The following is a 13,861-nucleotide window of genomic DNA, read 5'->3' as shown; positions in this document are numbered from 1 at the left end:
GGGCCGGATTGCAGTAAGTTACACTGACCAGTGGTTTCGAAGTGGAATGGAGGTCATAGGGCTGTCAAACCCTTGAAAAGACAAAACGCAGCGGTTCGCATGGAGCAAGCTATAGGCAGAAAGGGCCCACTGGCGCAACCTGCGTGTGGGCGTACGTGACGCGGAGCGATGTGTTAGCGAAACAGAGCCGCCCAGCCGAGTATAAATAGGCGTTGTTTTCTAACGAGATTCATTCAAGTGTGGCAGCTCTCCTGGACGGCGGGATATGTCACTCCACCGGGCTACACGCAGCAGCAGATGGCGCAACAGCGTCTCAGTTCACGGCGGGTCGTTGGTTCGACCCTCTGAGGCCGACGAGGTCCGCAGTCAGCCAGGGCGGGCCACTTTTTGGGTCGCTACCACGGCAGTCGTCTCGGCTCCTGACACACGCCGGAGACTTTCGTGGCGAGGGCCGCAGATTCGGACGTCGGATCACGGGCGGTCATTGCCACCGCGTTCCCAGCTACGCCAGCCAAGGAAGAAGCAGCAGTGGGGCCGGCCTACGGCTCCCGGCAGAGCAGCGCGGAGTCAGCGGGGATGGTGGCTGCTGAGTAGGCTGCTAGTGCAGCCATCCTGACGTAATTGGGACTCTACAGCTGGCGAGCAAGGCCGGCACAGCACAGCGTTGCGTTGCACAGGTTGCTGGGGCAGTGGCCTCAGCATTGTGGGGTCTGTGACGCGGAACGAGGTCAACCAAGCACTGTAGCGGAAACGAATAAATCATTTGAAAAGTTCGGCCGAGTTTTAATACGGCACCTCCTGGCACCGACCCACTACAGTGGTAATGCATTACACACATTGTTAAATTGGTGTGAGAAGACATGAAACATAAATCAATTACCACTGGTCCCACACATGTATACAGAATAATAGCACCCACCAGGGTAAACCTTAATGACAATTTGTAACATGAACAGTTAAAACAAATGACCAGTCACAAAATAGTGGGACAAATGGGCGTCACACAAGGACAGAATCAATTACAATTTTGCAAGACGAACAACTAACATACACAGATGGGCAAGTACTCAACAACAAAGTTACTCAACATCACGAGGAATTATCCAGTACTCGTTTGTAAATGCAACCAGGTCGCAGTGACAGTATACTGACGGTTTTTTAGATCTCCAATCGTTGCCTTAACCGCTGATCTCTTTTGGGCAACACCAGTATTGAGCAACCGAAGCGCTCTTGAATGCAAAAGGAGAGCTCTTTTCCAAATTACAGCTTTCCAAACCACGGCTCTCAACTACAAGTAGGCCGCACTATTACTCCAGGTGCGGACACATCGTTTTCCGGCGCATACACGGGCTGCTTCCCGCTCGCCACCTTCCTTGAGTCGCTGCTAACTCAAGACTCACATCGCTGCCCGTCAAACGCCACCACGTGAACCACATTTGCACTACAAACCTCTCTGGCAAAGACATTCTACGCCGACCGATCTGGCCGAGTGGTTCTAGGCGCTTCAGTCTGGAACCGCGCGGCCGCTACGGTCGCAGATTCGAATCCTGCCTCGGGCATGGATGTGTGTGATGTCTTTACGTTAGTTAGGTTTAAGTAGTTCTAAGTTCTAGGGGATTGATGACCTCAGATATTAAGTCCCATAGTTCTCAGAGCCATTTGAACCATTTTCAAAGAGATTCTACTCATCCAGCGATTGTACCATAGAGGCAAAAAGTCGAAAAATATCAAAACTTTTCGGATGGTTTCGACGCACGGCACAATTAAAAACAAGATATAGGTTCTATGATAATTACCACTGAAAACAGACACAGCTAACACAAGCAAAGACGTTTCTTGAATGTAAACCCTTAACAGGGGACATATGATGCTCAACTCACTGCTGTATTAAGCACTGTGCCAATTAGTACTCGTCTACTTGAAACGTAATCCCTTCGATTAAGAACCCATCTATAAGAGCCGTTGATAAAGAAACGAGCCAGAGGCTGTAAACTGAAAATCATTCAATGCATTGTAGTGCCACTGCCTGCGGAAGAAAGTGTGGCCTCAAATTCGACTCTGTAGGGACATAGGAGTGACGACATAGGAGTACTTACACACATCGACCGGCTGCTGTGCTCTTAAGGTGACCTCATCTATTCATCATCACCGTTTTAGTCCAAATTTAGGCTTATGCAGGACCTGGCGAGAAGTTTAAGGGATAGACGTGGCAGCTCCAGAAGGCGAAGCATTTAGAAAAAATAGTAGTTTTGACACGGGCTGGGCAGTACTTGAGCCATTTATGTTAACGTAGTTTCCAGGCATCAACTGATGCAGCGCGAAGGCTCTAGAACGATGATTCATTCTTAGGAGTCGAGAACCCACCCAAAAGCTTATTTTTATTCTAAATTTCTAAGTTGCATACATTCCAAATAAACCAAAATAATGCTCAATATGTTATATTTATCAATATTTTAGCAAGAAAAGAAAAAAACCTTATAAAAATTTGGCATAGTAAATATGTTCCCAAAAAGGAATTATTGTTTGGTTGGTTGATTTGGGGGAGGGGACCAAACGGCGAGGTCATCGGTTCCATCGGATTAGGGAAGTATGGGAACCATCCTGGAATTTGCCAGAAGCGATTTCGGGAAATCACAGAAAACCTAAATAAGGATGGCCGGACGCGGGTTTGTACCACCGTCCTACCGAGTGCGAGTCTAGCGTGGTAACCACTGTGCCACCTCCCTCGGTCAAGAAGGCATAGTAATTACAGCGCACAAGGGTTCGTATTCCGTTAGTTTCGCTTTGACCTTCGAACTGCGTTACGTGTAGTTTGCTGTTAAATTGTGTGGCGATAGAACATTTTATGAATGTAAACCAAGTTCGTTTTCCTATTAAATTTTAAAACAACCATGTAATTTTAAAAATGCAGGGTTCATAATTTGTGCAAGATGTCGAGAAAATTGCGCTTCCCATGTTTTTACATTGAATATAACTCCAGAACGCGTAAATCATCGTCTGTAAAATAATGAAAGGATCTAATTTTATAAACGAAGTTCACGTGTAAGCATTAAATTCCTTTATCTGAAATGTATCTGAAATCCCAAATTTTCCTTTTCCTTTCTTTATCATACCTTTTATTAAAATATAAGTAAATACAATATGCTGAGCATTATTTACGTTTACTTGCAGCATAATTAACGTAAAAGATGAGAATGAAAGCAAGCTGCCGGTAGCGACTTGACTCCACTGTAGTATTTCTCAATAAAAAAAAAGAAATAAGATTTTTTATATTTTATTGGTTGGATGTATATGAATACATTAATTAAAATTGAATGTTAATAGAATCTATCTCTACTAGTAAACATGACTTTGAGAAAGCAAAGGATAATTAATAAGTACTAGTTGAGAACACTACATAAATGTTTCTTGCTTTGCTGGAGGCAATACTATTGAAATAATAAAACATGGAACGGAAAAAATTTTACTCCCTCTTATAATTTAGGTGCACACTGACTTACAGCCCCGTTATTACATCAGACCGGCGACCGCGTTGGTAGACGATATTGTCTGTTGGTAAATGCGAAATCTGAAAATTACGCGGTTCCCATAGTAACATTGCCCGGATTTTCAGAGAAAAAACCGGTACAAATGATCTCGGAGACGTATGAATTATAATCTGATGGATTAAATGGCAAATGAACACTAAGTGTTCGACCGTGACTACCAAACAATGCGCCAGCAACCTCTCTTCGCTGCAGCCTGAAACTGGACGGAAAATGCATAATAAAATCACATATAACATGAATAATAAGGAAAGCGATCTTCAAATGAATCACAGCTGCTCAACGTCAAATTAACGTAATTATTCAACAGAAGCGTACAAGTTACACAAGTGAAACAGCTTACCTAGGATGTGGAAGACACGAGAGAGAAAGAGAGAGAGAGAGAGAGAGAGAGAGAGAGAGAGAGAGAGAGAGAACAAGTTTCTTTCCGCTATTTTACTCGTATATAGTTAGCCAAACGAATGTACCTACTATATTTCGTTTCACAGAGTTTCCTTTGCACATTTTAACTCATAGATATTTCTTTACAAAATAATTCATGAATAATTAAAAATACTGCACATCACCTCAATGGTACATCATGTTTTCAAATTAATATACAAATTTATTTATACATGTCAAATTATTTATAATTGTTCAGGTGTTAATTAAAATTGGGGATACGTTTTCTACATTTATAGACTAATATCTCACCACGAACCTGTGATTATCGTTCTGTGCTTTTTGGCTGCTCCAATCACTGCCTTCAAGTTTCGCTAAAATGGTTCGTGCTCGCCCAACTTGCGCCAAAAATTCTGTATTTCATAAAATAAACGCCTGGACAGTTGGAGCTCTGTAAATTCGATTTCTGTGTACACCATAAATTTGGGCGAAATCGGCGGGAGGTGTGCGAGGAACGCAAATTCATCAGTGAATAGCGCAAGTGAACGAGGCACACTATCGGAACTGAAAGTCAGCTAAGCTGCGACTTTGTGTCGTGTTCACTGAGCACATAATATGTGCAACAGTCTGCTCACATATCGTATCTGGCATAGTAGCATATGCCGCATATAACCACAACAACCGGGCGTCACACACGGTACATCTTCAAATGAAAGAAGGGCGGCTTAGTGTATGCTGTAAAAGTTCTGCTGCCACCGCCGTGAAAAGAGCTGGAATGAAAATCGGGGAATCGCATTACGTGGGTCTGCGATGTTGTGATACCACCCATCAACATGGTCCAGTCTGGGACATAGTACACAGAAACATTTGATGGGGAGGGGCTTAGGGCGCAGAGAGAAAAGTGCTACTTCGGGCTGTGGAAAAATAAAACCGCTGCTACAGCCTGGGAGCACGGTAGGATTGTTAACGGATTTGTACTGCTAACGTTTAATGCAAGGATTTTTAGTAGTAGGGAAGTAACCAGTGTTTTTTGCAACCGACGACGTCTCCTAAGCCAACAGTCTCGATCGAGTAATATGGTAGGTTTGTGATCAGATTGGTCTGATTGTAAAATCAGCTGCTCGGTTTTTGTGTGAGGTTTGCTTATGGTTTTTGTCTTGTCAGATAACTGTGGTAGTCCCGTGGTGGTTTCTTTCAGTTCTTTATAGCTGGAGGAGCCAGTCACAACTGGTGTGCTTCACGTCTTCGTCGACCTAGTGCTGTCGGTGTTTTACCGCTTGAACTATCCACAGGCGTTCGGTTTTCCCTGCTAAAGAGTTCTTTGCTATGTTACACTTCCGTCTGTCTCCGAATGAGACATACTTTCGCGTGAATTTTCAAGAGACATCTGTGGCAATCACTCAAAGAATTACATGACATTATCAGTTCGAGATATTTGGCAAAAGTTTACCTAGTTATCATCGTAAATTAGTGCCTTATGGCCCTCTGTCATTAGCATGTTTCTCATATTTCACAGTGTATTCGTTGTGACACACATATTAGAGGAAATCTTCATTTAGTCTGAAATCCAATATTTAACCATTATTGAGTTGTAATAATGCCAACAATAACAGTTTCAGCAGAAAGACACTCAGATTTTCCTTGTGTGAGAGCCAGACTAAAATTAAATTTCAGGCAGGTAGCTTTAGACCTTGGGCCGTCACATTAATCGACATATAAAAAAGACATACACAAGAAAAGGAAGGTGAACATGGAAGAACACAAGTAGCAAAGAGAGGAAAAAAGAAAGAAAGCAACTGATGTTACTTTTAATATAACAACAATAAGATACATACCAAGCTAGCAGAAGTCACTCGCTGAGCTAATTATAGAATAAATGAAATAGCGCACGCTTAATTTGTGCTATACCTTTAGTTATTAGTTTTGCGAGTGAAATTTTACGTTACTTTAAGTAAAAGAAGTTAATAATAAAATTTGCAAATTAGTGTAGCCTCTGTTATGCAGTACAAGTATGAACTGAGGCAGAAAATTTAGGCTGAAACTGGTCATTGGTAAACACACAAAACTGGCAGTCAATAGTTAATTAATTTTCATATTCTTAAGACCCTCCGGTGATTACAATGAAAAGAAATGGTCCCTGCCTGGTAATAATGTCTGGGGACAATGGTAACACAGGTGCGCTACACGTTTTAACAGTTGCAAGTTGTAATTCAAGTTTTTCATACTTTGTGAAAGAAATGTAACTGGGGAAAGACTCTACTTTCCTATATCTGTCAGTTATAAGTCTTAGGATGTTGTAGCTGTGCATACGACGAAGAATGTAGCCGATGGCAATGGTGGGCTGCCGTTGTTGCTGCTGCTGCTGTTCCAGAACACCGCGTCGTCTCCACAGCCACGGATAATCATGGATCAGGCAACAGTTAGAATTGCATCTCTCAATACACTGGCGCGAGCATAGCTGCACACAATGTCGGCGGGAGCGCCCAACAAACACTTCCGCACTCTTTCAAATCTCAAGGTGCTCTGCCTCCCCTCTGCTCGCAGAGCAAGAGAGACTCTCCATAAGCAAAGATAAACAACGACGCAGTTACTACAATTCTATCGTTGCTATCGATGCATTTCAATAAATTTTCATTGGCTGTTACCCAGCAGTTTACAATATTTTCGTTATAATTACAATCAATTTCATACAGACAGAAATAAATAAACCGTTACATCGATTACTTATTAAATATAGTTTCTGTAATAAAGCTTACAGATTCAGAATCGTAAATACAGTACTAGTTATCAACGACTGCTAAACGGCGAAAATTTTGGATGACGCAGAAGATATTTTATCTGCGTTTTCGGTGTTACACCGGAATGGCTGTAGGATTCAGGAATTTAGCACTGAGGACGTAGTAAATGGTTCAAGTGACTCTGAGCGTTCTGAGGTCATCAGTCCCCTAAAACTTAGAACTACTTAAACCTAACTAACCTAAGAACACCACACACATCCATACTCTGGTATCATTTTTTTTTAATTGAAAGCTTTGTTGCTTTGGTAAAAATAAAATTGGTTCTTTTTGTCATGACAGAATAAATTACTATTAATCACACCAGATTTGTCGGAGAACAGCAGCAACATGTGTAATTGATCCAGCTTTAAGAAATTCTGTTACCTTTTAGCGGAAAATTCGTGCGGTACTCTCCGACGTTAGAAAAGTCGTGGTGTTCCGTTCGGAGCAGGAGGCGGCTGTCTTTTCTCATTCGCGATATCGAAAATTACTAAAAAATGAACAGAATTTTTTTTTTCGGAGGAAGATCCCGCGGAGAAAACAGACAGAAGTTACATGAAAGAAACCTAAGGGACCAACTAATTGGATTTGTACGAACATACGGAACTGAAAGAACTTGGAATAAATACTATAACGATGTCGTCACGACAGCCTCCTGTTCCGACAGAACACACGCTGGATCATACGCTGCATAAATCTTTTAAACAGGAAAGATTATCACAAGTATAGTTAATGAAAATAAGATTGAGAGATTTTCTTTGAAATTAAATAAACTTCAAGGCTTCAAGTATTATATTATGAAACGGAAACTTACATTAACATGGCCACCCATTGTGGCGGTGGAGCGAATTTTCATGATATATATTCTCGCTTGTTTGTGGCTACATATATTTTTTAATCACTTGAACTCTTAAAGTTACAATAAAATGATTATATCAGTATGGAGCACAATACTTTTGCGTCCGACTCGCAACACATTCACAGAACAGCTAGAGAGCGGCGCGGCTCCCTGCAGAAGTAAAAATTGGCAATTGTTATTTTTTAAACATAGGTGCATCGTTTTTTTTTTACTGATCAATAGCAGCGTATAATAGTTTATAGCTATCGTGATATTCTGCGCTTTTCAGGAGCGCGGCAAAGATATCTGGTTACAACATTCATTGGTATATGTTAAAAGTTCGCACATACTGATGCGAATACAGAAAAAAAACTTTTACATGTTAAAAATCGCAGTGATAAAGGCTGTAATGTCACAATGCCTCCCATGTGAGGCTTGATGATTCCGGAAGGATCAGCAGGACTCACATGTAGTTTCAAGACATTACTGTGTTTTATCATCTGTTTACTTTCGTTCTAACATAAAATTGGAATGAGTTTGTCATCTAGTTATTTTATGATTCCAGTACAGTTATGAAAACAAATAGTCTTTCAGTGTCTTTTGTGCACTTTGGCACTTCTCTCAGTTCATTGTAAGGTGTCCTTGCACTGTTATCTTAATTGCTGTTACTGTGAAACAAAATATGACAAAAAACAATCTTAAGTCTAACACACACAAAGATAAATGAATAATACTCTATACAGAAAACAAAACATGTCAGTAGACAAACATACACAGATACATTGAAATAATTACTTAAACAGTCCTCTAAAATTGTCTGTGACCTGTTTGGTCTCGTAATGTTTTTTATCCGTTTCATTAGATTCTTTTAGAATGTCGTTGTTAATCAGGACGTTTCACTTGACACTACACTGTACACTTTTATTTGTCACGCGCTCACTTAACCGGAGTCTGCAACGTCTATTCTCGTTCGGTGAGCGGCGTCGTCCGAGAGGTCACGACCCTGGGTAGCGTCTTTTTTTTGTGTTCGCTCGTGTTACCTCTCTAGTGTCTCGCATCAAGCGTCATGTCGTTTACATGCAAATAAACAGAAAGAAACCTGTGTTAGGTTCGTGCTATAATGTAGACTTACAGGTTAAGGTTTTATAGGATTCTGGACAGGATTGATAACCTTCCCTTCCAGTTAACGTTTCAGTGGTCAGTAATGCCTTGTCTTTATTTAACTATCTATTGCAAAATATCCGACGTGACTGATTAAATGGAAATTAATTTGAAGCTAAGACTTCTCTTTTTACAGAGTAAATAAAGTTCATAATTAAGTTTCACTGTGATAGCTTTGGCAATGTCTCTTGCGTAGTTGTGAGACGGAAAACATTCTAAGGTCAATGACACGCCTCCACAGCGCGCGCGTCGGTTGTGTTTCAAATTTTAATTGTTGAGTCCAACTGCAAGCAGCTCCGCGCTGTTGCCGGTTACTAGTCCAGTGCAAGACGCGCTCGTGTATGCTCGTATGAAGTTTAACGTGTGTCACTCGCGCTCTGCTAAAATGAGAACACGCGGAAAACACACGTCTAGTGTCCTTTCTCTGTCGTCGATCGGCGTATCGAAAACTTGGGTAGAAAATACCAGCGTCTGTTTCGAGGATTTCACACGACAGTCCCTGCGACCTGCCATGCTGCTTACACACAGGTAAGTGATGCCAACGTTTTACATATAGTTTGCAAAATGCTTTGCTGTGATCGCTGTCACTACCTGCACTTGCGTGTACACATGTCACTGCACACGTATTTTGTACGCTTTATCACTCGCATTTTGTTTAGAACGCCTTAGAGTGTCTGCAAATTCACATCTCCCATCTCACATCTCACATTTCAAAGTTCACAGTTCAAGTTACTCACAGGTAAATACATTACAAGATTAAACAATGTCCATAAATTACATACATACATACATACATTTCTTAAGTTTGCTTACAGTCACAAAATTCTGTTAACCTTTTCAGTCACGCCACGCCGGATTAGCGTATTGAATACCACTACTTGTGCATCAAGGCACGATTATGTCGGTTATTCTCTCTCCCTTTTACAAAGGTAAAAATTTTTTTAAAAATTTTTCTCACATTCTGTGAGAACCCTACTTGCAAAGCTGATAACTCTTATCTCTTCTTTTCCATCAATTACTTCTATTTGAAACAAACAAGAACCAAGCCCCTGAAATGAAGCATCTGACGAAATACAGAATTCTTTATCCATGTCTGGATGGAACAAAATATTGCTGTTAAGAAGTGCTTGTTTAATGCGATCAAAATCTGCCTGACACTCTGGCGTCCAATGCCAGTGAGTATTTTTCTTTAGAAGATCATGCAATGCTTGACTGTTCATCGACTGGTCCGAAATAAACTTTCTGAAAAAGGAAGTCATTCTGAGGAAGCCTTTCAACTGGCGTTTATAAGAGGGCACAGGAAAGTTTTTAATAGCTGCTAGTTTGTCTGGATCTGGGGTAATTCCCTGTGATGATACAAGATGTCCTAAAAATTTAATCTCGCTTTTACCAAATTTAGACTTATGTAGATTAGCTGTGACTCCATAGTCAACAAACCTCTGGAAAACTTTGCTTATTATGTCTAAATGTTCTTCCCAAGATTTCGTAGCAATCAGTAAGTCATCAACATACACTGTTACTCGATCCAACAGTTCAGGTCCTAATACATGATCAAGTGCAGCTATGAATACGCCTGAACTCACATTCAAACCAAAATGGAACTACTTTGAATTGGTATGGTCTACCTGCAAATATAAACGCTGTATATTTTCGAGACTGTGATGTTATCTTGACCTGCCAGTAGCTCGATCTCAAGTCTACCGATGTGAGGAATTTTACTCCATGAAACCTTTGTAATTGTTCATCCATAGCCTCAGGTCGAGTTCTTACTGGAATAATTATTTTATTTATGTTTCTTGCATCCAAAACTATACGTACACTACCATCCTGCTTCAAAACTGGCAATAACGGACTACTGTAAGGTGAGTCTGACGGTTCAATGATCTCCCACTTAAGCATTTTACGTATTTCATTTTTCACAGCCTTGCGCCTTGCATACGGGACAGAGTACGTTGTCTTGCAAAAAGTAGAATGGGGAGCGACCTTCATGTCGTATTCGTAGTCACGTATTACTCCAGGTTTCGAAGAAAAGACATGAAGATACCTCATAAGTAAGTGCAGTAAATCTTGCCTTTGTATGTAATCAAGTTCACTTGATTCGCTTACTTTATTCAAAATCTCTTCTCTAGTCGGAAGTCCGTCATCAGTATCAAAATCCGTCCAACTGTTACCCTCACTTGTCATGTGTGCTTGGTTCAAAAACATTCGCTGTACCAGTCTGCGTACCTTAACTTTGTGCTCAGTGTTGACTCTTTTGACCTTGCCGCGCAACAATTGCAGCGTTACCTCCTGTTCACCTACTCGTATTGTACAGATACCCTTTTCTATATCAATCACTGCCGTATTCTTCCTGAGGAACTCCATTCCTAATAAGCATGACACTGACAAATTCTTAACTACTAGAAATACACACATGAAAGAAGTAGAATTAATCCTTATCGGTACCTGAGCTTGCAAATTGACTAGCTGTGATAAAGATCTTACCGCTCCTGTTACTGAACAACATTGTACTGGTAACGTTAAAATTTTCATCCCTGCAGAAACTTTCTTAAACATACATAGTGATAAAGCATTTACGTTTGCACCAGTATCAATAATAGCATCTATTGGTGTATTGGCTATGTAAATTTTAGTCATTGCTTGTACTTCGTCTTCCCATACGTCATTCAAGTCTGTCTCAATATTTTCCTGCAACAAATCGTCTCTCAAGTCAGTGTCGCGATCATAACGTATTACGTTAAGTCGTTCAAGGTCGAGTGTGCCCCCATTATGTCCCGCAGCATCCCCAAGGAGGCGAAAAGGTGCTGTCTTTAGTTTTCCGCTTACTTGTGATGCGACTGATTTGATTCTTCTGTCACATCACTTGACCATTCTCGTTGGTTTTTTACCCATTGTGTGTGTTGATTTGTATCAAACCTTTGTTGGTTCTGCACTTGGTTACCAGGCTGAAAAATCGGTACATTACTTGCCTGCGTAAAATATACCGGTGGATTGTATTGTTTTCTTGGTTTATTGTTATTGTATCTAAAGTCCTGTTGTGGTGGCGTGTACTGTTGTTGTTGCATGAATGGTTGTTGCTGAGGCGTGTATTGCTGTTGTTGCTGGTGTTGTGGCTGCCCATAGGGTTGTGGTGGAGGTAGCTGACCTCCGCAATTTTTATTGTTGCAACATTTACCCTTGTATTTGTTCCCATTCTGGTAGAAGTTACTACCGTTATTGTTTGATTGGTATGGGGCATTCCCGTAATACTGTTGTTGCGTGTTGTATATTGGATTGTACCGTTGGTTGCCGTAATGCTTGTTTTTGTGTTTACCATTACGGTAACCATTGTTTCGGCCTCTATTGCGGTTATTGTACTGTTTGTTTCCTTATTGTGTTTCGTGTGAACCATTTCCATTACTACCGTTTCCATTCGAATACGTGCCTGCGTTGTTGTTCTTACGGTTAGCATTCGCACGCGCGTCTTCATGTATAAGATCGAGCGAATCAAGGACGGATAAAAATGCGTCCTGATCTTCCTCTGACACGTTCACTAATTTTTCGCGTATGGAAATAGGTAGTTTTGACTTAAGAATCATAATAACATCTTTTGTTGTTATGGGAGTGTCCCAATATTGTATCTTTCTCAAGTACTTTTCAAAGTACCGGCGAAGTCCGCCACTGTTCGAATGGAAAGGTTCGGCGTTGTAGACCTCTTTGCGTAGGCGTTGCTGAACACCTGCGCTCCAAAATTTGCTTAAAAAGTTCTTCTCCAACTCGCTAAATGTTTTGCACTTATCAACCATCTCGGTTCCCCATATAGCACTTTCTCCTTGTATGTATCCGGTAATGAATTGTATTCTCTGTTTGTCATTCCAGGCAGCTGGAAAGACTCCTGAAAAGTTCTTTAGGAAAACGACTGGATGAATATTTCGCTTTTCCGGTTGGAATGGTTGAAAAACTCTGTGTTTCAATACACTCTCGTCTTTCAGGAGGGTTGTGAGTGTCAATAGTTCAGTGTTGTTGTTGTGTGAATCGTTAAATTCATTTTTCGGTCGCGGAATGTACTGTGGTGTGTTGTGTTGTTGTGTTGTCTGGTATTGATGTTCATCTGGCTCAGAAGGTAGTGAGTGTTTCCCGTCACTCTGGTTATCATACTGTAGTGTTTGAATTTGCTGTTTCAGGTCAGATACCTCATCTGTTACTTGCTTCCGCCATTCCGGCAAATCCCGGGTAAACACTCGTCTAATTTGGCCTAGTTCAGTACAAACAGTGTCTCCTGAACTGCCGGGTGCAGATAATATGTCTAAGGTTGCGGATTTAACAACATCTTTCAAGTCACGTGTAACCTTCTCCTCAACAAGCTTCTCTTGTACATCAATCCATTCTTTGTAATGTTCGGTAAGTGCTTTAGTGTGCGAAGCAACACTACTGTTAACTACTGTTAACTCTTTCCTCAATAGTTCAGTCCGAAATGTCATTCGCCATTGCACTTACTTTTGATTCTACAGTGGCTACCGCTGTCGCTAACTCGTCTACCTGTCGTGCAACTGTTTTATACGCAAGTTTTACCGAATCGGTTTCTTTGCGACACGCTTCGATTTGAGTTGTGAGATTCTGACCAATGTTATCAATTTTGTTATTCAGAGTGCTTATCTGTGTTGTCAAAGTGGTTACTTGCGCCGTGACGTCACCCTTAACCGAATCTATCTGTGCTGTGAGAGAGCCTACTTGCGTAGTGAGGGTACCTACTTTCGCATCGATGGTGGTATTTACGTCATTCCTAACTGAGTCAATCTGTGTTGTCATATCCGTTTTCAACTCTGATAAAAACTTGTCTCTGTCTTTCTCACGTTGTTCGCGATCACGTTCGCGCTGTTGCCTCTCCTGTCTGTCTAGTATCAATCAGTGTTGCCAACTCTAAATAACCCGAGTCGCTAGATTCAATATCAAAAGTCGCTAGAAAGTCGCTAAAACTGGTTTTACTAGGGGTGTACTGAAAATTTCGTGCTGTGAATGGTGCAATAAGCCGGGGGGGGGGGGGTAATAAAATATTAATAAAAATTGTCTCATATGTAATTTCTATATTGTCTTAATTAAATGACGCATCGCTTGCAACAACATAGATATAAAATACAATAACGTTTAATTAAACATGTTATCATAATTGACGCAACATA

Source organism: Schistocerca nitens, chromosome 1 (assembly GCF_023898315.1).
Source record: "Schistocerca nitens isolate TAMUIC-IGC-003100 chromosome 1, iqSchNite1.1, whole genome shotgun sequence".
Classification (NCBI taxonomy): domain Eukaryota; kingdom Metazoa; phylum Arthropoda; class Insecta; order Orthoptera; family Acrididae; genus Schistocerca; species Schistocerca nitens.
Note: the sequence above shows the minus strand (reverse complement) of the source record.